Here is a 25,989-nt window from a genome sequence, read left to right on the forward strand (position 1 = left end):
GTCCAGTTTAGATTGTAACAAACTTGCATTTTTATAGGTGCCACGACAGATATGATGACGGGTCCGTTATGATCCATCGTGATCCGTTATCATCTATTTGATGTTACATCATGATCAATCGGGATTCCTATTTTTTTTTTCTTTACCCAATTGACTTATATGGAGCAGTCAAGTTTTCTTTTTTTGCTGGATAGGCTAGTGCAGCATGTTGTACTATTCTGACCTTTTAAAAACAATGGAAAGCCAGTGGAAAAGAACAAACAAAAGTGTTAACAGAGTTTTGTTTTTTTAAATGTCCTGGGACATGTTGATGAATATGTTCTAGTTTCTAGTATCAAACAAATGATACACGATTGACACATGACTCTAAACATCTAAAAAACATACCTACTCAATGGTACATTAGTACCTATTAAGAGCATGTTTGTCCCATGTAGTTAATAATTTCACAAATAAAGTTACATCGACAAGCAAAGCACTTGTTAGCAGAGTAAAAAAGTTAGTTAATGAGTCTGTCTCAGCTTGGTGTTCCTCTTTAAACATACCACTAGTCGAGATTAAGGACATTCAGCTCCGCAGGTGTTTTCTTGCTTTATAGCTACTTCTGCAGAGAATTGCATCATAAACCATTGATTTGCAGAATGCACAAACTACACCTAGTTCTAATGGTACACATCTGACTGCAGAGTAATCGAGCTAAAATACTCTAATTACACAATAGCTTTTACATGCACTTGTTAAAATCTAATTAGGCAGAGTGAAAGCAGACAGGAAAATGTAGTTGTAATAATGACCAGGAATGTACTTACATTAAAATGAGCACAATGATTCACATGACAAACAGGAAATAATAATATGGAACCATAGATAACCATGGTTGGTTTATTTATACTGTATGTTCTACTTCCACTTAACTGTTCAGTAAATTTATAGTAATAAATGATCAATATTAGGTGGATTCTATGTGACACGCAAGATCCACTCTCAGACGAGCCATCAGTTCAGCTGAACTGACGGAATCGACTGAGACAGAACGATACAGCTTTCATGTTACATGATACATTGATGCTGTATCTTAAAAAGTCCATTTTTATTTTTAAATAAAAGTGATTTTGAAAGTTGTTTAAAAACACTAAATACATTCATTAAATAAAAAGAATTGCTCACAAAGGTGTACAGAGCCTTTAACCCCTTGCAGTCACAGCCATTTTTCGTTTTTTTGGTGTTTTTTCGTTTTTCACTCCCGACTTTCAAGAGCCACAACTTTTTTTATTTTTCAGTCAGTGGAGTGGTGTGGGAGCTTATTTTTTTGCAGTAGACGTTGTTGTGTCTATTGACACTATTTAACCCCTTCGCGCACCCAGATGTGCTACTACGTCCGGGTGCGGGGTGGTGATGTTTGGAGTGCACTCACGCGCTGAGCGCACTCCATATGCTACGGGTGTTGGCTGTATTTTACAGTGGACACCCGGGACTAAGAGCCGGGAGCAGCGATTGCGCTGTTCCTGGCTGTTTAACCCCTCAAATGCTGCGGTCAATCGTGACTGCATCATCTGAGGCGTTGAAAAGGGGGTGGCCCCCTCCGAAAGCTCATCGCCCCACCCACTGTGAGATCAGGGGTGAATACAGTAGTTATGGCAACCCAGGGGCCTAATGATGGTCCCCAGGACTGCCTTCACTCTGCCTCTGTTAAGCCCGTGGCAGGGCTTAACAGAAGCCTGTAAAAATGACGATTTACTGCAATACGTCAGTATTGCTGTATAGTGTACCATCGATCTGATGATCGCTGGTTCAAGTCCACTGGGGGGGGCTAATAAAGTGTACACAAAAAAGTGAAAAAAAGTTTTTAGTAGGGAAAAAAATAAAAAGAATGCTAAAAGTTCCAAAAAAAAACCTTTTGCCATTTATCCCCTAAAGCAATGTAAAAAATAAAAAAAGTTAACAAATTGGTATCGCTGCATTCATAAATGTCTGAACTATTACAATATAGCGTTATTTAATGCGCATGTGAACAGTAAAATATAAAAAAAAAAAATCATAAAAAGTGATCAAAATGTTCTACATACCAAAAAATGGCACCAATAAAAAATATAGCTCGTCCCGCAACACATAAGCCCTCAGACCACTTTTTTGACGGAAAAATAAAAACTTTATGGCTCTTGGAATGCGGGGAGCGAAAAACTAAAATGAAAAATCAAAAAATGGCTTTGTCCTGAAGGGGTTAAAGCACTATATAATGTACTGGGAAACTGAAAAAATAAAAAAGTTATGGCTCTCAGAATGTGGCGACACAAAACATTTTTTTTTTTAACAAAAAGTTTATTATCAATAAAAGTAGTAAAATATAAAAAAAAAAACAATACAAATTTGGTATGACGTAATCATATTGAGCCACAGAATAAAGATAAATTGTCATTTTTACTGCACGGTGAAAGCCGTAAAAACGAAACCCAAAAAACAATTGATCACAGTTTTTTCCAACTTTAGCCAGCAAATAATTTTTTTTCTGTTTCCCAGTACATTATATGGTACTTTAAATGGTACCAAAAGAAACTACAACTCCTCCCGCAAAAAATAAGCCCTCACACCACTCTATTGACGGAAAAATAAAAATGTTATGGCTCTTTGAATAAGGGGAGTGAAAAACGAAAATGAAAAATCAAAAAGTGGTTTTGTCCCGAAGGGGTTAAAGCACCATATAATGTACTGTGAAACTGAAAAAAAAATTCTTTCTGGGGTGTAATTGAAAAAACTGTGATTCCTCCATTTCTTTTTGGGTTTCTTTTGTATGTCTTTCACCATGTGGTAAAAAACGACTACTTAACTTCTGGTAAATACAATTACGGCAATACCAAATGTATATAGTTTTTTTATTGTTTTACCACTTTTGTAAAAAAAAAGAATTTGTTAAAAAATTGTTTTTTTAGTATCGCCCCCTTCTGAATGCCAGAACTTTTTTATTTTTGAGCGGTGTGAGTGCTTACTTTTTCGGGACAGAATGTAGTTTTTCTTGGGATCATTTTTTGGTACATACAACTTTCTTGATCACTTTTTATTACATTTTCTTTTAGCGCTAAGGTAACCAAAAAAAAGAGATTTTTTTTTTTTTTTACGACGTTCACCGTGTGAGTTAAATAATGTTATTTTGTAATAGTTCAGACTTTTATGAACATGGCTATACCATTACTTTAGAGGATAAATGAGAAAAGTTTTTATTTTAACTTTTAATACTTTTTTATTTTTTGTGCACTACTGAAAACTTTATTTAACTATTTAGTCCCCTTAGGGGATTTGAACCAGCGATTGTCAGATCGCTGGTTCAATACACCACGATATTAATGTATTTTAGTTTATTGTAATTTTTACAGGCTCCTGTTAAGCTCTGCCAGAGAAGAAAGAAGGCAGACTTGGGGGCCTTCATAATGGGCCTCGGGCTACCATGACAACCATCGGCACCCCGCCATCGCGTCGCAGGTGGACCGTAGGGCTGTCGGAGCGGGCTCCCCCTTTTTCTAATGGTTTAGATGCCGCAGTCGCTATTGGCCGTGGCATCTAAGTGGTCATAACTCCCTGTTCCGTTAGTGCGAGGTGTCAGCTGTAATACACAGTTGACACCCACAGCGTATAGCGGGGCCTCAGCACGTGAGCCTGCTCCATACTTCAACCCCCATAACAGGACATACAATGGGTTAATGATGTAGAGATTACTTTTAGTTTTGTGATTGGCGAACCCAAACTTATAACGTTTTTTAATGTTTTCTACTTTATCACAATAAAAACCTTTTTTTTTTATTTGTTTTTGTGTCGCCATATTCTAAGGGCCATAACTTTTTTATTTTCCCACCGATGTAGCTGTATGAGGGCTTAATTTTTGTGGGACAGCTATTTAGGGTACATATGAATTTCAACAGAATACAGCAAATATAACATTGTTTTTTATTACTTTTTTTACGATTTTCAATTTTAATTAATGTTTCATATAGGTTATGTATAATTCTGGTTTGCTTGGAGGCAGGGCTACTGCTGTGAGTTGGCTTAAGGGTGCTCTTCTTTTTTTTCTTTTTGAGCTTATTTCATTTTTTATTACACATAGTATCCCCCATAATGGCATGAGGCCAATAAGGGACATTTAATCATTGGATTTTTTTTTTTTTACATAAAAATATGTCCTAGTAACGACGGCTTTGAGTTGTGAATTTGAATATACTTTTTTTAAATTCCTTATCATGTTCAACTGACACAGTTGCAATGCTTGTTGCAAAAGAAAGTTTTTTTTACATTTATCAATATTACTAATAGGTGGATAGTTAATGACATAAAAGAAGGCATTTTGTACTGCCTGAACAAGATGAGCAGCTTTTACATTGACAACAGTAAGTGGATGAGTGTAGACAGCTCAAAGCCAAGTGATGGAGCATGCAATTTGAAGCTGTGTATAAGAGAAACAAAGCTCTGACGCCCAGGAAGATTATTTATTAAAAGTAGCTAAAAGATGTTAAAAGTAGATATTTTTCTTTAACAATTTAGGAATTATAAAAAAAAGTAAAACTTTAACTTGGGACACTTTAAGGTCCGTGTCCAGGAAATACAGTGTAATGCAAATTATATATAATATTATCAATGTAAAAGTATCATTGCCCTAGTACTAATTATTTAATTAAAATTAACTGAAATATTTTCAATGATACCTTAAAGAAACATGTCTCAACCATAGCACAATGATTCATCTATATTATGTAGGGCATGTGTGTAGGGCATGTGTGGTGCAATTCCCCAGTCCTGTGTGGTGCAATTCACTCAGTCTTAATGGCTGAACTATGTTATGACACGTCATTTCAGTATATGAGAGCTATCATTGAATGCCAGTAGCTATGTCTTTAAGACCACTTGGTTCTCATGTATAAAAATAATACAGAGGAACATTGGAATAGTTTCCCATAGCAGCCAATCATTTTTATACATCAGGTTACATATACACTATATGGCCAAAAGTATGTGGACAAATGACCATCACACCTATGTCATCTAGCTGGACATCCCACTCCAACACAATGGGCGTTAATATGGGGTTTGGCCCACTATTCTTGGAAGGCTTCCTACAAGATGTTTCAGTGTGACTATGAGAATTTGAGGTCCGGCACTGATGTTGGACGAGAAGATCTGGCTCTAAGTCAGCATTCCAATTAATTCCAAAGGTGTTTGATGGGACTGAGGTCAGGGCTCTGTGTGGGTCACTCAAGTTCCTCCATGCCAAACTCTTCAAACCATGTCTTTATAGACCTCACTTTATGCATGGAGCCACAATGATGCTGGAAGAGGAAAGGGTCTTACCCAAATTATTGACACAAAGTTGGAAGCATACAATTACCTAAAAAGTATTTGTATGCTGTAGCATTAACATCACCCTTCATGGGAAAAAGCTCCAACCCTGAAAAACAGCACGACCACTATCGTTCCGCCCCCAAATTTTATAGAAGGCACTATGCTTTTTGATAGATAGCGTTCTCCTAGCATTTACCAAACCCACATTCATTCATCAATACAGAGAACACATTTCCACTGTTCCAGAGTCCAGTGGGGGTGTGCTTTACACCACTCTAGCAAACACTTGGCATTCAACATGGTGATCTTAGGCTTATGGGCAACTACTCAACCACGGAAACTCATTTTATGAATTCTCCTGGTGCACAGTTCTTGTGTTGATATACATTTTAGTGGTAGTTTAAAAGGTAACTAAACTTTCAAAAAACTTTTGACATGTCATAGTGACATGTCAGAAGTTTTGATCGGTGGGGGGCTGAGCATTGAGACCCACACCGATCGCTAAAACATAGTGGCAGAAGCTTTCAGTGAGTACTGAGCTGCTTAGTTTCTGAGCAGCTTTTCTCGGAAAGCTGAGCAATTGGTGTACGGGCTCATAGACTTTTAACTGAGCCCTTACACCAATTGCTCGGCTTTACGAGAAAAGCCGATCAGAAACGAAGCGGCTCAGCATTTACCCTTTAGTTTTAGGATAAACATTATGGGTGGCCCCCAGTTAGCACGCTATAACGTATCATTTTGTCATGATGATCTCATGTGCAAGTTGAGTTTCAGGGGTGGAGCTGCAATACATAGTTCTGTGAATAAACATGATCGCAGCAATGTACAAGGGAGGGGGTCCCCTTGTAATGGTGATCGCCGGTCCCAACGTCATAGTTGCCGGGACTGGCATCACCGGGGAGACAGCCCAAGAAGTAAGTGTAACGTCCGTGGTCGCTGACCACAAACTCCTCCCATCCTGTCGACGCCCTTCTCTCCAGAGATGTCTGCACATCCAGCCGTCCTGTTCTGCAGTGACCACTAGGGTGCGGTCGCGAGCTCAGTCCAGCCTTAAGCAGCCAGAGCGCACACATGTGTGAGATTGAGTTGATTGCTCCCATATCAACCTGGACTATAAGAAGGGCTCTGCCCCTCCCTACAATGCATGAGCATGTTTGTATCTACCCGTGTCTGTCTTGCAAATGGTTCATCGAGTGTTTTCCAGTTCCAGTGTTCCTGTTCCTGCTACCTGTAACCTGTGCTACCGTGTTCCTGTGCTATACTGAGTTGGAGTCGTGTTGTGTCACCTACTACACCGCTGTGTTTCTTCGCACCTGTTGTCTGCCTGCTGCCAGAGTTACATCCAAGCCTTAACCATCACTACTGTCTGTATTGTCACAGGTACCTTTATCCGAATTATAAACATTGACTTTGTACCCTGTTTGGCCATCTGCTATACCACTACGGCGATACGGCCCAGTGGGTTCACATACCCGCAGATCGTGACAGTACGCTCAGGCCATGGCCCCCTGCTGGTCAACTCAAGACCGTGACGACATCACAAGCCATGCAATCGGATATGCAAGTCTGCCAATTACGACAGGACCAACTCCTCCAGGCGGTGAACTCCATTACAGAGCGACTGAATGAGCAAGCTGCATGTTAAGGATCTGCCAGGCACAGCTTCTGTATCCAGTCTGCACCTGCTTCTATGTCTGTGAGACTGACTCCATCTTCCACCACTCAGGATGGCAGGCCTAGGAGTGGGAGAGCCTATCACAGCCTGGCCAGACGGAGCTAGCTCCCACCCTCTGTCTATTTATACCTGCCGAGACCTGATTGCCCGTCATTTCTGGTGGCCCACGCTGCCCAAAGACATTATGGACTCTGTGTCTTCCTGCCCGGTATGTGCAGCAGACAAAGTTGCTCACTCCAAACCGGCTGGCCTGCTCCAGCTGCTGCCTATGCCCAATGCATCCTGGCAGCATATTGCAATGGACTTCGTCACAGATCTGCCCCCTCTGCTGGATGCAGTACGGTCTGGGTGGTGGACAAATTCTCCTAAGATGACTCATTTTGCTCCACTAACCGGCCTACCTTCTGCTTCTCGACTGGCCAACACATCTTTCGCCTGCACGGCCTACCTCTGCATATCGTGTCTGATTGAGGTGTTCAGTTCACCTCAAAGTTATGGAGGGCCCTCTGTAAACTCCTCGATATAAAGTTGGACTTTACCTCAGCCTACCACTCCCAGTGCAATGGCCAAGTTGAGAGGATCAATCAGATAATGGAGAACTACTTACGACACTCTTATCTCCAGGCAGCATGATGACTGGGTGCAGATTCTTCCTTGAGCCGAGTTCTCCTATAACAACCACACAAGTGAGTCTACCGCCTCCACACCGTTCTTCATCCCAGGTGCCTGCAGCTGACTTTGCATTTCGGGACTTTTTACGGATCTGGCAGCAAACCCGGATCTCTGTTCTGCAAGCAGTCGACCGCATCAAGCGAAAGGCAGATACGAGGAGAAGAGAGCCGCCTCTGTTTCTTCCGGGTACCAAGGTCTGGCTGTTCTAAAGAAATATCCGACTGAGGGTGCCGTCATGAAAATTCGCTCCCAGGTTCCTCTGACCCTTTGAAATCCTGCAGCAGATTAACCGGTCTGTTATAAGCTTCGGCTGCCCGTGACCCTCCGGATCCCCAACTCCTTTCACGTTTCTCTCCTGAAACCTGTGGTCCTGGACCGAAACTCTAAGACTCTTAGCCCTGCAGTTACCCCCAGTGGTTCGGCCGAGATATTTGAGGTTAAGGAGATCCTGGACACCAAAAAAAGGAGGAGGAACCTTTTATTTAGTAGATTGGAGGGGGTTTGGTCCAGAGGAGAGGTCCTGGGAACCAGAAGAGAATCTCAATGCTCCTACCCTCATTAAGAAGTTTCTCTCTCGTTTTGGTCCCAAGAGGAGGGGGCGCAAGAGGGGGGACACTGTAAAGTCCTTCGTCGCTGACCACAAACGCCTTCCATCCTGTCGACGCCCTTCTCTCCAGAGATGTCTGCACATGTAGCCGTCCTGTTCCGCAGTGACGACTAGGGTGCGCTCCCGAGCTCAGTCCGGCCTTAAGGAGCCATAGTGCACACATGTGTGAGATTGAGCTGCTTGCTCCCAGATCACCCTGGACTTTAAGAAGGGCTCTGCCCCTCCCTACAATGCCTGAGCGTGTTTGTATCTACCCGTGTCTGTCTTGCAAATGGTTCCTTGAGTGTTTTCCAGTTCCAGTGTTCCCGTTCCTGCTACCTGTATCCTGTTTCCCGTGTTACCGTGTTCCTGTGCTATACTGAGTTAGAGTCGTGTTACACCCGCTGTGTTTCTCCGCACCTGTTGTCTGCCTGCTGCCAGAGTTCCATCTGAGGCTTAACCATCGCTTTTGTCTGTATTGTCACAGGTAACTTTATCCGAACTATAGACATTGACTTTGTACCGTTTTGCCAGCTGCTATACCACAACGGCGGTACGGCCCAGTGGGTCCACATACCCACAGATCCTGACACTAAGAAAGGTCCCCAGATCTGTCTCATATGTATGCCTATTAGGGCAAATCTTTAGTAGCATATTTCTAAGCACAGACACAATATATTGGCATGTAGAAGTATATTGTAAATAAAAAAAAAAAAATGTAAAACTAAAGTTCCTATGGACTTTAATTAAAAAAACACACTTATTGGTATTTCCATATACTTAACAACTTTTGCTTTAAATATAAACAGGTCCTGGCTTAACTCAGTGATGAAGAGGGTTAAAAAAAAAGAAGAAAAACACACAAAGGAATTGTAAGCTTTTTTCTTGTAGCCACAAAATTGGACTTGTAAAAATTAAACAATAATGTATATACACCCTAAAATGATATAAATAGAAAGTACAACATGTACTGCAAAAAAACTCATTCAGCCGCATTGACACAAAAGTAATACTATCCAAAATACTGAGATGAATTAACTAAAAAATGTGTCCGGTCTTTGAGCCCGAACAAGGCCTGGTCCTTAAGGGGTTAAAGTCACTCAGCTGGATGTGGCTGAAACCTAAGCCTAAAAATTAGAAGGAGGGCCCACATACATTTAGCCATATAGTGTATTTTAGGTTCAGTGGTTATTTAAACTTCTTAGTATATTCAATATCATTTGGATTAAAATGTTGTTGTGACTATGCCTACTAAGTTAGCATCAATCTGCATTTGAGTCTATTTCAGTGTTCAATTCATTTAACTTGTATAGGAACCCATAGTGCCTCTTTAATTGTTTAATTAATTTTAGAGCTTTCAGTGTATTTGATTAAGTAAACATTACAATTAGTTATAACTTAATTACCTAAGAAGATCATTTGAATTACATATTCCTGTAATCAGTGGAAGTTATTTTTCGCATTTTTAGATATATTTGATTCATAGAAGTAAACTCATACTATACGATGGTTATTATTCATGCTATTATGCAAATATATTTTTTATTTCAAATAGTATTCAAAGTGAATTTTTTTTTACGTTAATGTCCACTCTTAAATACAATTTCTTAAAAATCTTATTAGAATTAAAATTCTGGGCTGATTAATTTCTTGATATATCTTTATAGCAGTTGGAGCTCAATTTTTGTTATACAGAGCTCCAAAAGCCATGCATAGACATAGATTTAAAGGGGTATTCCCAAAACAAACAATTATCACCTATCCAAAGGATCGGTGAAAACTGTCTGATCACTGTCGGCCCCACTGATTGCCAGCAGTGAAGAGAACATTGAATAGGGCGGCAGTAGAGAATGCAAGCTGCGACTCCATTTAAAGTCTAGGAATGACGGAAACATGAGTACAGCGCTTAACTGTTTCCGTCAGTCCAATAGATATTAAATGGAGTGGTAGACACATGCTCAATCGCTGCACCATTTAAGTTCCTCCTCACTGAATTTGCTGAAGGCTTTCTGATTAGCGCAGGGGATTTTAATTTTTTCTATGGATCAGGCGTTGGACTCCTCATCGGGCAGGTCCTCAGTTGCCATTTCTCAATTGCTTGCACTTAAAACAAAGCTTTTTTCTTTGCAGCTGGTGGATGTTTGGAGAATTCTTAATCCTCAGGGGAGAGATCATACCTTTTATTCCCCAGTTTACAACATGTACAGTAGAATTGACTTGTTATTCATTAGTCATTATTTACTTTCATGGAACCTGGAGACTCAGATAGGCACAATGTCTGGACAGATCATGCGCCTGTCTTTCTTTCCCTTACACTCCTAGACACAATGTCAAGAGAATGGCAGTGGAGGTTGAATCCGAATCTCTTAAGGGATTCAGTTTGTCAGGTGGCTATCGAGCGCTCCATTGCTGACTTTCTTGATCATCATGTCTCAGACACTACTCCTCTCCCAGTTCAATGGGAAGCATTAAAGAGTGTTATACTGGGCACTTTTATACAACAGGGAGCAAGATTGAAAAAAGAAAAAGCCTTTATAATTAAACGACTACTGTCTCAAACACGTGACCTAGAATTAAAACATAAGCAGACCCAACTCTTCCAGACATTAGTTGAGTTAATGGAAGCTCGAAACTCACAGAGGGATCTACTTGATCAGGCACACGCTTCTTGTCGAGATCACTGTCGCCGCCACTCATATGAATATTCCAATAAATGTGGTAAAGCTCTAGCTCGGACGCTTCATCCAAGAGCTCCTCAATCATTTATCCCCTTGACCAAAACCATATCTGGTGAAACAAGACATAAATCGGAGATTGTTAATATCTTTAGAGAATACTATAATTCCCTATACAATCTTAGGGGCCCCTTGGCAGATAAGTCACCTTCTGACCTCCAGCATAAAATAGACTCCTATGTTTCTGACACAGTCTGACCTTAGATGCAACCGAGATCTCTTCCTTGAGTGAGGAATTCTCGGAATCAGAAGTAGATGTAGTCATTAAGTCTTCTCCAGCTGGTAAAAGCCCAGGTCCAGATGGATTCCCGTCATCTTTCTACAAAGCCTTTCTCACTGCTCTCCTTCCATTTATGATCAGGGTCTTTAACTCAGTATCTTCCTTGACCCCGTTCACTCCACAAACTCTGACGGCAACTATCATTGTCATCCCAAGGAAAGATCCTTCTATTTGTCCGAACTTCCAACCAATTTCATTGATAAATGTGGACTTTAAATGTTATTTAAAAGCTATAACTAATAGGTTAGTGTAATGATGGGGGTAGGGAAACGGACAAGTGAGCCCTAATCTACCCGCCACTCTGTCCCTGCCTACTTGCAACGACCCACCCTAGGCGATGGGGTACAACTGGGCGGCGGTCCCTACGCTCAGTAAGTGCACGAGACAAACAGACAAGGGTACACAAAGCTAAGGGAAAAGGGGCAGTTGCCCATGGCAACACCGTGAGCAGCAGAGTGGTGAATGAGCCGAGTCAAACCAGGAGAGAACGAGGTACCAAACGCAGAGCAGGAGAGTAGTCAGTAAGCCAGGGTCAGTATGGAGCAGGATCAAATAGTTAGTAGCTGTAGCTGGGCCAGGAAACCACACGAGAAGAATCACAAGCAAAGGAGGAACAGGAAAGGCAGGTATAAATAGACAGAGGGCGGGAGCTACCTCCGTCTGGCCAGGCTGCGATAGGCTCTCCCACTCCTAAGCCTGCCATCCTGAGTGGTGGAAGATGGAGTCAGTCTCAGAGACATAGACTCAGGTGCAGACTGATTACCTATGGGCGTATACACAGAAGTTGTGCCTGGCAGATCCTTTACAGTACCCCCCTTTTATGAGGGGCCACCGGACCCTTTCTAAGTGGACCTGGTTTATTGGGGAAACAAAGGTGGAACCTCCTGACCAATACCCCAGCGTGAACATCCCGGGCGGGTACCCAAGTCCTCTCCTCAGGCCCGTATCCTCTCCAATGGACCAGGTACTGGAGGGAGCCTTGGACCATCTTGCTGTCCACAATCTTGGCCACCTCGAATTCCACCCCCTCAGAGGTGAAAACGGGAACAGGAGGTTTCCTCGAGGGAGCCAAGGACGGGGAGCAGCGTTTAAGGAGGAAGGCATGAAACACGTCGTGTATTCAAAAAGATGGGTGCAACTCCAGTCGGAAGGAGACAGGATTGAGGACTTCAATGACCTTATACGGCCCTATAAACCGGGGAGCAAACTTCTTGGACGGGACCTTAAGGCGCAAGTTCCTAGACGATAACCACACCAGATCCCCGACCATAAACAAGGGGTTAGCAGAACGTCTTCTATCAGCCTGAGTTTTTTGTACGCTCTGGGACGCCTCTAGGTTCTTCTGAACCTGGGCCCAGACTGTGCACAGTTCCCGATGAACGACCTCTACCTCAGGATTGTTGGAACTACCAGGTGAAGCGGAGGAGAACCGTGGATTAAACCCAAAATTACAGAAAAAGGGGGAGACCCCTGACGAATTACTGACCCGGTTATTAAGGGAAAATTCGGCGAGGGGAATGAATGAGACCCAATCATATTGACAGTCAGAGATAAAACACCTAAAATATTGTTCTAGAGATTGATTAGTCCTCTCAGTTTAACCATTAGTTTCAGGATGGAAATTAGAGGAGAAGGACAGATCAATCTCCAACTTTTTACAGAAGGCTCTCCAAAACAATGAAACAAATTGTACTCCTCTGTCCGAAACAATATTGACAGGGACCCCATGGAGACGCAGGATGTGTTTGACGAAAAAGGTAGCTAACGTCTTGGCATTGGGTAGTTTCTTGAGGGGCACAAAGTGGCACATCTTACTGAAGCGGTCTACCACAACCCACACCACCGACTTGCCTAGAGATGGAGGCAAATCGGTGATAAAATCCAAGGAGATATGGGTCCAAGGTCTCTGGGGAATGGGCAAAGAACGTAGTAAGCCCGCTGGTCGGGACCTGGGAGTCTTGGACCTAGCACAAACCTCACAAGCGGCGACGTAGGCCTTAACGTCTTTAGGCAACCCAGGCCACCAATAGTTTCTGGCAATGAGGTGTTTGGTACCCAGGATGCCTGGATGACCAGATAGTGCGGAGTCATGACTTTCCCTAAGTACCCTTAGCCGGAATTGCAGGGGAACAAACAGCTTGTCCTCAGGAAGGTTCCCGGGAGCTGAACCTTGATCAGCCGCAATTTCAGAGACTAAATCAGAATCAATAGAAGAAATGATTATACCAGGAGGCAAAATACAAGCAGGATCTTCCTCCGAAGGAGGGTTGGCCATGAAGCTATGCGACAGTGCATAGGCCTTAATATTTTTAGACCCAGCCCTATAGGTAACCAAAAAGTTGAATCTGGTAAAAAATAGCGCCCATCGAGCTTGTCTCGGGTTTTGCCTCCGGGCAGATTCTAGGAAAACCAGATTCTTGTGGTCGGTAAGGACCGTTACCTGGTGCCTAGCCCCCTCCAGGAAGTGGCGCCACTCTTCAAATGCCCATTTAATGGCTAAGAGTTCGCGGTTGCCAATATCATAGTTACTCTCAGAGGGCGAAAAATTCCTGGAGAAGTAGGCACAGGGGCGGAGATGGGTGAGGGACCTGGTACCCTGGGACAAGACAGCCCCCACTCCCACCTCGGATGCGTCAACTTCCACGATAAATGGCTCCATTTGGTTGGGCTGAACCAGCACCGGGGCCGAGATAAAACACTTCTTAAGGACCTCAAAAGCCTGGACAGCCTCAGGAGGCCAGTGGAGGAGATCAGCACCTTTGCGAGTGAGGTCCGTAAGAGGCTTAGCGATGACCGAGAAGTTAGCAATAAATCTCCTGTAATAATTAGCGAACCCCAAGAAACACTGTAACGCCTTCAGGGAGGCAGGTTGGACCCATTCCGCCACAGCCTGGACCTTGGCGGGGTCCATGCGGAATTCATGAGGAGTTAGGTTTTGACCCAAAAATGGTATCTCCTGTACCCCAAACACACATTTTTCGGTTTTAGCAAACAGTTTGTTTTCTCGAACGACCTGGAGCACCTTCCTGACATGCTCAATGTGGGAGGACCAGTCCTTGGAAAACACCAGTATGTCATCAAGGTACACTACAAGAAATACCCCCAGGTAATCTCTTAAAATCTCATTAATGAAATTCTGGAAGACCGCAGGAGCATTACACAACCCAAAGGGCATGACGAGGTATTCGAAGTGACCTTCGGGCGTGTTAAACGCAGTCTTCCACTCATCCCCCTCTTTGATGCGGATAAGGTTATACGCCCCCCGTAGATCAAACTTAGAGAACCATTGGGCCCCCTGAACCTGATTAAAGAGATCAGGAATCAAAGGAAGGGGATACTGGTTCCTTACAGTGACCTTATTCAAGTTACGGTAGTCAATGCATGGCCTAAGACCACCATCCTTCTTCCCTACGAAGAAGAAGCCAGCACCTACCGGAGAAGTAGATGGGCGAATGTAACCCTTGGCCAGGCATTCCTGGATATACTCTCTCATGGCTTCACGTTCGGGACAAGAAAGATTAAATATCCTACCCTTAGGGAGCTTAGCTCCTGGTACCAATTCGATAGCTCAATCGTATTCTCTATGAGGAGGTAACACTTCGGAGGCCTCCTTAGAGAAAACATCAGCGAAGTCCTGAACAAACTCAGGTAGCGTGTTCACCTCCTCAGGGGGAGAAATAGAATTAACAGAAAAACATGACGTCAAGCATTCATTACCCCATTTGGTAAGCTCCCCAGTATTCCAGTCAAACGTGGGATTATGCAACTGCAACCAGGGAAGGCCTAAAATCAAATCGGACGATAATCCCTGCATCAACAGTACAGAGCACTGCTCCAAATGCATGGAGCCAACAAGGAGTTCAAAAACAGGGGTATGCTGTGTAAAATAACCATTAGCAAGAGGAGTGGAGTCGATACCCACTACCGGGACAGGTTTAGGCAAATCAATCAAAGGCATAGCTAGAGACATAGCAAATTCCACAGACATGATATTAGCAGAAGACCCTGAATCCACGAAGGCACTGCCGGTAGCAGACCTACCACCAAAAGAGACCTGAAAGGGAAGCAAGATTTTATTACGTTTCATATTTATGGGAAATACCTGTGCGCCCAAGTGACCTCCCCGATGATCACTTAGGCGCGGAAGTTTTCCGGCTGCTTATTCTTACACCTAGGACAGGTGTTCACTTGATGTTTGTCATCCCCACAATAGAAGCAGAGACCATTCTTCCTGCGGAACTCTCTACGTTGTCGGGGGGACACGGAGGCCCCGAGTTGCATAGGTACCTCCGAGTCTTCCGTGGAGGAGCGAAGCAACGGGACCTCGGGAGGCATCATGGGGGAGTCAGAGGGGAAAACACAAAACCGTTCAAGTTGTCGTTCCCTGAGACATCGGTCAAGTCGTACCGCTAAAGCCATAACCTGGTCTAAGGAGTCAGAACAGGGATAGCTAACTAGCAGGTCTTTCAGGGCGTTCGACAGACCCAACCTAAACTGGCACCTTAAGGCAGGGTCATTCCACCGAGAAGCTACGCACCACCTTCTAAAGTCAGAGCAATACTCCTCCACAGGTCTCTTACCCTGACGTAAGGTCACCAGCTGACTCTCGGCAAAGGCAGTCCTGTCAGTCTCGTCATAAATGAGTCCGAGAGCAGAAAAGAAACGGTCAACGGAGGAAAGTTCAGGGGCGTCAGGAGCCAGAAAAAGGCCCATTCTTGGGGCCCTTCCTGGAGCTGGGACATAATTATACCCACCCGCTGGCACTCAGAACCTGAGGAGTGGGGCTTTAAGCGAAAGTAGAGCTTACAACTCTCCCGAAAGGAGAGAAAAGTCCTCCGGTCCCCTGAGAACCGGTCAGGCAACTTGAGGTGGAGTTCAAGAGGTGAGGTGAGGGGTACTACCATGGCAGCGTCAGGCTGGTTGACCCTCTGAGCCAGGGCCTGGACCTGTAGGGAGAGACCCTGCATTTGCTGGGCCAGGGTCTCAAGGGGTTCCATAGTAGTGTCAGGGACCAGGGTAGACTAGGTATATGGGCTTGTGATTATGTAATGATGGGGGTAGGGAAACGGACAAGTGAGCCCTAATCTACCCGCCACTCTGTCCCTGCCTACTTGCAACGACCCGCCCTAGGCGACGGGGTACAACTCGGCGGCGGTCCCTACGCTCAGTAAGTGCACGAGACAAACAGACAATGGTACACAAAGCTAAGGGAAAAGGGGCAGTTGCCCACGGCAACACCGTGAGCAGCAGAGTGGTGATCGAGCCGAGTCAAACCAGGAGAGAACGAGGTACCAAACGCAGAACAGGAGAGTAGTCAGTAAGCCAGGGTCAGTATGGAGCAGGATCAAATAGTTAGTAGCTGTAGCTGGGCCAGGAAACCACATGAGAAGAATCACAAGCAAAGGAGGAACAGGAAAGGCAGGTATAAATAGACAGAGGGCGGGAGCTAGCTCCGTCTGGCCAGGCTGCGATAGGCTCTCCCACTCCTAAGCCTGCCATCCTGAGTGGTGGAAGATGGAGTCAGTCTCAGAGACATAGACTCAGGTGCAGACTGATTACCTATGGGCGTATACACAGAAGTTGTGCCTGGCAGATCCTTTACAGTTAGCTCCTTTTCCTTCCGCGGGTTATACACTTTGAACAGGCAGGATTTGTTCTACTTAGAGAGGCCAGAGACAACACTAATAAGACCATCTTATTATTATCTTATTCAGGAAAATGTCGATCTCCACGTGTTTTGATCGTGTTCACTGGGAGTTCTTGCGTTCTGCCCTTTGTCAGTTAGGGATTGGCCCCAAAATGTTAGAACACATTCTTTCTCTATATCAGAAGCCTACGGCTAGGGTAAGGGTTAATGGTGTGCTCTCTCCCTCCTTATCAATAGCAGATGGTATCAGTCAGGGTTGTCCCCTATCTCCGCTGCTTTATGTTATTACGATGGAACATCTAGCAACAGCTATACGTAATTCTCTAGATGTTTCTGGGATTAGAATGGGACAGACACATCATAAACTGGCTCCATACGCTGATGACCTCTTACTCTTTGTTACGAACCCTTCTATTTCCTTTCTGGTTCTCATACGGGAGTTCGAGAGGTTTGGTCAAGTGAGCAATTTTAAAGTAAATGATAGAAAAACAGAAGCCCTAAACATCTCTTTAGCTATGGCGCTACTAGACAGCCTAAAATCTTCCTCCTCATTCAAATGACAATCACGATCTATCAAATACTTAGGGGCCTAGATCCCGGGAGACTTAGCGGATCTATTTTCCCTAAATTTCCCCCACTACTTCAACGTACCCTTAAGCACCTATACTCCTATGACCGCAGCCATCTTTCCTGGTTCAGTCGCATGAATGTCATCAAAATGGATATAGTACCACGCTTCTTAGTCGTGTTCCAGGCAGTTCCTGTTCTTATTCCAGTGACATTCTTTAAGAGTGTTCAAGGGGCCTTAAGTAGATTTGTTTGGGGCATTTTGAGGCCACGCCTCAACAGGAACGTTTTGTCTCGTCCAAAGTTGAAGAGGGGAGCCGGACTTCCCAATCTCCTTTTATACCATTAGGCCACTATTCTTATGCGAATTGTAGAATGGTTTCACAACAGCTCCAACAAACAATGGGTCTCGATTGAACGGAACATTACCGCAATTTCCCTTAGGTCCTTACCTTGGATTTTTCCGGATTATAGACCGGCCCTTTCTACTTTCCCAATACTTACCCAACATGTCCTCATTCTTTGGGATAGACTTCTAGCTCGAAAGGGCCTATCACATAGACCTGGGCTGTTTTGCCCACTCTTCGACAACCCGGAATTTCCACCAGCTGTACACAAAACTAATTTCTTGGTATGGTCGCCCTCTGACAACAGTCGATTAAGCCAGGTCTTATTGAATGATGGACGGCTACCCTCCTTTTCTGAGATGCGGGGGATCTGCCCTAGGAGGACTCTTTCATGGTTTGAATATGCTCAGATAACCAGCATTCCTCCGATCTGCCCTACCAGGGGGGCTTCAACTGTCCACAAATACCACCTTTGAATCCATATTGCTACAATCGACAGCTCCAGTTCACGTCATATCTACAATATACTCCCTCCTATTGGAGGCCTTGGCGGATCAAACTCCTGCATACGTTAGTGCCTGGGAATGTGAACTAGGGGTTAGTTTGACGACTGCGGACTGGGATCATATTTTTCTGTTGACACATAAAATGCCTATGGCATTTCATGCTCAGGAAAATAATTTCAAGATTCTGACTAGGAGGTATCGATGCACTCTGATCCTACACAAAATGTATCCTGATGTGTCTGATATTTGTTGGCGTTGTGGCATTGAGACCGGAACGATTCTACATATCTGGTGGTCATGCACGGTCCTTCATACTTTCTGGATAGCTGTATTTGATATTTATGCCTTGGTTGAGAGATCTCCCATGGTCAGAGGCGTAGCTAGGTTCTCCAGCACCCGGGGCAAAGATTCAGTTTGGCGCCCCCCCCCCCAACCTCTTTCCCGACATCTCCTTCCCCCTCGCCGTGTTTGTTTTCTCTACCAATCGACGTGTCATTTCTTTTCCATATTTCTTTTTATGTAACACGAGCATAAAAACATTTGTACATTTTACAAGCAATGGGGTTCTATACACAACACCAGAAGCAAGCACAGTACATATATACAGCCCCAGAACCAAGGTCAGTACATAAATACAACACCTGAACAAATACAGCTCAATTTAGTGCAACCCCTGCCGTATAGGTGTGTACGGCGCAAAACTACAGCTCCCAGCATGGCCAGGAGGTGGTGCGTAGCTTCTCGGTGGAATGACCCTGCCTTAAGGTGCCAGTTTAGGTTGGGTCTGTCGAACGCCCTGAAAGACCTGCTAGTTAGCTATCCCTGTTCTGACTCCTTAGACCAGGTTATGGCTTTAGCGGTACGACTTGACCGATGTCTCAGGGAACGACAACTTGAACGGTTTTGTGTTTTCCCCTCTGACTCCCCCATGATGCCTCCCGAGGTCCCGTTGCTTCGCTCCTCCACGGAAGACTCGGAGGTACCTATGCAACTCGGGGCCTCCGTGTCCCCCCGACAACGTAGAGAGTTCCGCAGGAAGAATGGTCTCTGCTTCTATTGTGGGGATGACAAACATCAAGTGAACACCTGTCCTAGGTGTAAGAATAAGCAGCCGGAAAACTTCCGCGCCTAAGTGATCATCGGGGAGGTCACTTGGGCGCACAGGTATTTCCCATAAATATGAAACGTAATAAAATCTTGCACTCCGAACTCCTGTCATTCTATGTCCTATCCAAAGCCATTAACCCTGTGTTGCTGGGCCTGCCTTGGCTCCGACTACATGCCCCAGTCCTGGACTGGAATTCTGGAGAGGTTCTCCAGTGGGGTCCTGAGTGTCAAAGCCGATGCCTGGTGCAGATTAGTTTGGCTCAGCCTTCACTGCCTCGGTCATTGGCAAGATTGCCGGGTCATTATGCTGCATTTTCGGACGTCTTCAGCAAGAGGGAGGCAGAGACATTGCCTCCACACCGGGCGTATGACTGCCCTATCGAGCTGATTCCTGGAGCATCCCTTCCCCATGGTAGGGTATATGCTCTCTCCTTGCCAGAGACTCTGTCCATGTCTGCCTATGTGAAAGAGAACTTGGAGAAATGCTTCATACGGAAGTTTCCTCCCTCGTCAAAGAGAAGGATGGTTCTCTTCGTCCTTGTATTGACTACCGAGGCCTCAATCAGATCACGGTGAAAAATAAATATCTGTTGCCACTGATCTCAGAACTATTTGATCGTATATGTGGTGCCAAGATTTTTTCCAAACTAGACCTGCGTGGGGCTTACAACCTAGTCCGGATTCGGCAGACTGATGAATGGAAGACTGCATTTAACACCCGTGATAGACACTATGAATATCTAGTAATGCCCTTCGGCCTGTGTAATGCTCCCGCGGTCTTCCAGGAGTTTGTTAATGACATTTTCCGTGACCTCCTCTATGTTTGTGTAGTAGTCTACCTTGATGATTTTTTCTCCAGATCCTATGACTGCAAGTTGAGGACATTCCTCCAGGGAGGACTTTTGTGCGCCTGGCTGACCGTGGAAGATTCCTCCGCTGGGTACACTCCTCTAGACTGGCAGGTCACGCGGGGACCCATAAAACTCGGGATCTGATTGCTCGTTATTTCTGGTGGCCCACGCTGCCGAAGGACGTTATGGACTTTGTTTCTTCCTGTTCAAGTATGTGCAGCCAACAAGGTCGCTCACGCCAGACCTGCTGGTCTGCTCCAGCCAATGCTTGTGCCCAATGCCCCCTGGCAGCATATAGCTATGGACTTTATTACTGACCTGCCTCTCTCTGCCGGATGCAGTACTGTCTGGGTCGTGGTGGATCAATTTTCTAAGACGGCCCACTTCGTTCCTCTGACCGGTCTTCCTTCTGCTTTTCTGCTGGCCAAGCTGTTCATCCAACACATCTTCAGCCTGCACGGCTTGCCGCAGCATATTGTGTCTGATCGGGGGATCAGTTCACCTCAGAGTTCTGGAGAGCCCTCTGCGGACTCCTAGGTATAAAGTTGAACTCTTCCTCTGCCTACCATCCTCAGTCCAATGGTCAGGTCGAGAGGATCAATCAGATCTTGGAGAACTACCTAGGCCACTTCATCTCAAAGCAGCATGATGACTGGGTGCAGTTGCTTCCGTGGGCTGAGTTCTCTTACAACAATCATACCAGCGAGTCCACACAGAAGACACCGTTCCTTATTGTCTATGGCCAGCACGCACAAATTCCTCTCCCGGTCCCTGTTACGTCCTAGCTGCTGACATTGCTTTTGGGGACTTTCTGCAGATCTGGCAGCAGACTCGATCCTCCATCCTGCTGGCGGTCAACCGCATGAAGCGGAAGGCGGACACAAGGAGAAGAGAACCTCCTCAGTTTCTTCCTGGCACAAAGGTCTGGCTGTCCTCCAGGAATATTTGACTGAGGGTGCCGTCGTACAAATTTGCTCTCATGTTCCTCGGTCCCTTCGAGATCCTGCAGCAGATCAGCCCTGTCGCCTACAAGCTTCGGCTACCTCCTACCCTCAAGATCCCCAACTCCTTCCATGTTTCTCTCCTGAAACCAGTGGTTCTGTACTGCTTTACCCAGACTCCAATCCCTGCAGTTGCCTCAAGCGGCCATTTAGACACCTTCGAGGTTATGGGGATCTTGGACACCAAGAGAGTGAGAGGAAATACTTTTTATTTGGTGCATTGGAGGGGGTTTGGTCCAGAAGATAGGTCCTGGGAGTTAGAGGAGAATCTCAACGCTCCTACCCTCATTAAGAGGTTTCTCTCTCAATCTGGTCCCAAGAGGTGGGGGCGTAAGAGGGGGGATACTGTAACATCCATGGTTGCTGATCACGAACTCCTTCCATCAAGTCGACGCCCTTCTCTCAAGAGATGTCTGCACATACGGCCGTCCTGCTCCACAGTGACCACCAGGGTGCTCTCACGAACTCAGTCCAGACTTAAGAAGCCAGAGCGCATGCATGTTGGAGATTGAGCTAATTGCTCCCAGAGCACCCTGGGCTATAAGAAGGTCCCAGCCCCATCCTCCCACTCCTGAGCGTTGTTGTCGTATTCCAAGTTTGTCTTGCAAATTGTCCCCTAGCGTTTCCTGCTCCTAGTGTTCCCTGCTCCTGTATCCTGTAAGCTGTAACCTGATCTAGTGCCATGCTGAGCTGTAGCCGTGCTGTGCTGTAATACCACGCCTGTCCTGCTTCTCCACGCCTGATGTCTACCTGCTGCCTAGTTCCTGCCATGCTACTGTCCGAGCTGCCACATACCCTATATGAACTATAGACTCTGACCTGCGCACTTTTGGCCAGCTGCCATACCGCCAAGGCAGTACGGCCCAATGGGTCCAAGAACCCTACGTGACAATCTGTTCTTTTCTTTTGTACATGAAAATCTGTAAATAAAAATCTGATTATGAAAAAAAATAAAAATTTCCTCCTCACTGTGTGGGGTGCAGTGAGGAGGATCTGGGCATTCTCGCGATCGGTGCGGGGCCCCAGTGATCAGACAATTATCACTTATCCAGTGGATAAGTGATAATTGTCGATTCTGGGACCATGCCAATTTTAGTATTTTTGTTTCAGTTTTTCCCTCCACCTTTGTATTCCTCTCCCACTCAATGGTTTGATGTAAAGGCTTCATTTTTTTAGGGCGAGCTGTAGTTTTTATTGGCATTATTTAACGTTTCATGTAATGTACTTGGAAACTGGAAAAAAATTATTTGTGGGGGTGCAATTGGAAAAAAAACTGTGATTCCTTCATTGCTTTTTAAGATTCCTTTATATGGCTTTCACCATGTGATAAAAATGACAACTTAACTTTATTCTGCGTAATCAATACTATTACGACGATACCACATTTATATAGTCTTTTTTATCATTTATTACTTTTACAAAGGAAAAATAATTTGTTTAAAAAAATTGTTTTGGGGCTATATTCTGAGAGAAATAACTTCTACATTTTTTTATTTTTTTAATCGATGAAGCAGTGTGAGGGCTTATTTCTAGCAGGGCGAGCTGTAGTTTTTACTGGTACCGTTGTTTTGGTATATCTAAATTTTTGTTCACTTTTTCTTTCATTTTTCTGAGAGCTATATGATATGTATACATGTATGTACGTACGTACGTACGTACGTACGTACGTACGTACGTACGTGTATGTGTGTGTGTGTATATATATATATATATATACACACACACACACACACACACATACTATTATGCTTTTGGGTGCCCCATCCATTTCTTGTCTTGGTTTACTTTTTAATCCAATAAATTTTTAACATGATTAATTTAAATTATGACAGTGTTTTATGTGTCTTATACATGGGTCTATTACACTTTATTCATATATAGATTTTGTGTTTTGCAGTTTGTGAACCTGATTACCTACAGTGGGAGTAAATATTGGAGTTATATAATAAAAAAATTGTAGCTAAACAAGGAAAAATATATACAGTGACAAAATAAAGTACTAAATCATGCTAAAAAATTTGTTGTGTGTTCTATAACTAATTATATTATTTATTATTTGAATTATAAGACTTTCAGTCTTCTTGACCTTTATTTTCTGCTGAGCAGCTCCCTCTTGCCTTCCCATTTTACTTTTTGGCTCACTCCTAGTACTCTTCTTCTTCGGTTGCAGTTAAGGTACTTTTACATGGCCCGACCTGGGCCGTGTAAACGAGCACCGATTAACGAGATAGCTCGTTGATCGGCGCTCGTTTGCTCCTTTCACAAGGAGCAAGTATGGGGATGAGTGCTCGTTACTCCGATTGCTCGTCCCCATACATTTCTATCATGTCGGCAGCGACAGATATGCTGCCAACAATGATAATATGATCAGTATTTAAAACGATACAGTCAGCTGATGAAGGAGAGTTTGCTCGTTCATCGGCTGATCGTTGCCCTGTTTATACAGGGCAATAATCGGGAACGAGCATTCTATGAACGCTCGTTTGCCCGATAATTGGCCAGAGTAAAAGGGCCTTTACAGTCACAGCTGGCGGATTATCCCTGTAATGAGGGAGAGAAAAGTTATTACATTCTTATCTTTTACAGGTGGAATGGCATTCTGGACATGAAGTTAAAGTCATGCTAAGTTTATATGTTTTTGGCTTTTGCAAATCTTATAGACACTTCGACCGAAGTCTTGTGTCTTATAGACACAATACGCCGTTGTCTTCTTTTATTTCAAGTTTCTTACGTTTTATTTATGGTTTTAAAAGGTGGGCTGGTGGTTGGTAAGGGGAAGGTAAATGGGCCTTTGCGGAAATAATTGCAGCCTTCTGAACTCCTCAGTCGTCTGTAGAATGCCTTCTAGCCTGAGCTGCATCCATTTTGTTACATATTTTCATACGGTATAGAAGTATAGTAATGGTTTACCACTCCATTTATCCATGCACATTGAATTCTTATCAATGCCACTTCTTTACCCTATATTTCTGCTGCCCATTATAGCTGTATAGCATCTTTGTTAGACCTGTCTGTCATGACTGACCCTTACACAGACTTGACAATACCCATATCATTTTAAATTTGGACACACAGCTTTTGCCAGCCTTCAAGTAAGTCCACTATTAAACTTGGTATGAAAGGTACAATGTAAATTACACACTCACACATTTGACATGTTCCATATTCTGTGTATATTTCATTCATTTAAAAGAATGCCTTCTTTATATATGTATGGGTTCATAATATTAAGCGGATATGTTTGATATAAAGTATAATGCAGAATGTATTAAATTTGCCATTCACATGAAACACATAATTCTGTTCGTATAAAACAGCTCCATACAATAGTTGGAAAATGGCAAACTTTTAACCTGCAAAGTGAAAAGAAAACATCAGATGTGTCTTATCCCTATACAGCCATGACTCATTATGCATTCCTGTTAAACTCATCATGTCCCTATGGAAACCATATCTATTGAGAAGGAACAAAATGGTACGTATGTGACATGTAAAGCTGCAGTTTTGCGTGGATTTTTGCTGATTTTGTAGTTCAAAGTATTGTTCTGGTATAATACAAAAAAGCATTAGAAAATCCATTGCCTTGGAGATAAGTAAAGCCAGTTGTGGCTGCCTAGATTGGTGAGAGTTGATGATGTGGATGAAGAATGTAATCTAAGTGACTAATAAGTTCTCCGGGGAAGAATAAATATTGTCATTTCACATAGAACAGCTGTCCATTCAATCGTCCATTGAGTTCTCCTGGATCTTAAGAGTTGTAAATTGACATTTTTGTTTTGCTTTACAATACTCTTTAGGTTTCTCAGATGCAAAGTTAAAATATCAAAATTTATTCAATCTATTTTCCATTTCCATCACTTAGAACATATATCTACATCTTGCATCTAGAATAAAAATTTGTTTTGTTCTTTCATATGACAATTAACTCCAAAATTTTTAAGATCAAGTAAATCAATGTATTTATATCTTTATTGGTGTTTCAAAGCGAATAAAATATGGAAACACAAATGAATTGTCAAAATATTATTGCATACGAATTAAGAAAAATAATTCACACTCCTATCACTTAGTCTCTCTTTATATCGGCGCTAAGGCTTCCGTTTTTTAACAGAAGTCATAATGTTGTGCCATTTACGACATTCAACAGTTCCGATTGGTGTTCAATGGACCACATTGACTTATAATAGGCTACGCCAGAGCTTCTGATACTTTTTCCATTATTTTGATATCCTTGCTGTCAACGGTGACAAAAACCCCTTATAAATCAAATGCGAACAAAGCCTTAAATTAATTCTTAATCATTTTAGTATTTAATTTAAAGATTAGAAAAGGTATTTCAGGTTATTAAGCAAGGTCTCTATTGCCGTAGAAAATAAAACACTTTTAAGTATGCTTACCATTGCAGCATCCTCCAATTCCCATGTCTTGGCTATCAAGTCACTTGCTGAAACTCTGTGTGCACCTGTGCATGATGACATGTCTTCCATACTGATATCACATCATATGACCATGGTGACCAATCGCAGCATACTATGGTGATGTCACAAATGAATGGCACACCAGTATGGGCAGTAGAGGCAGAAATTAGCGACTGCAGAGTATCCAAATGACTAATGATATCACGGAGATCCTATACAACTTCCCATCGGCAGGTTCCTTGCTGGACAACTTGATCTGCCAGTTTGCTGTCCAT

At 43.7% G+C, this 25,989-nt stretch overlaps 1 long non-coding RNA gene across 1 annotated transcript; it reads right to left on the bottom strand.

Moving 5' to 3' along the window:
* LOC142741023 (uncharacterized) lies at nt 1–25,775 on the bottom strand. The gene is made up of 3 exons (XR_012880969.1): nt 25,694–25,775; nt 10,893–11,042; nt 1–223 (listed from the first exon to the last, which is right to left on the bottom strand). It is a non-coding gene; the product is annotated as an uncharacterized LOC142741023 (long non-coding RNA).
* Between the last annotated feature and the right edge of the window lie 214 nt (nt 25,776–25,989).

This window comes from Rhinoderma darwinii, chromosome 2 (assembly GCF_050947455.1).
Source record: "Rhinoderma darwinii isolate aRhiDar2 chromosome 2, aRhiDar2.hap1, whole genome shotgun sequence".
NCBI classification, from domain to species: Eukaryota; Metazoa; Chordata; class Amphibia; order Anura; family Rhinodermatidae; genus Rhinoderma; species Rhinoderma darwinii.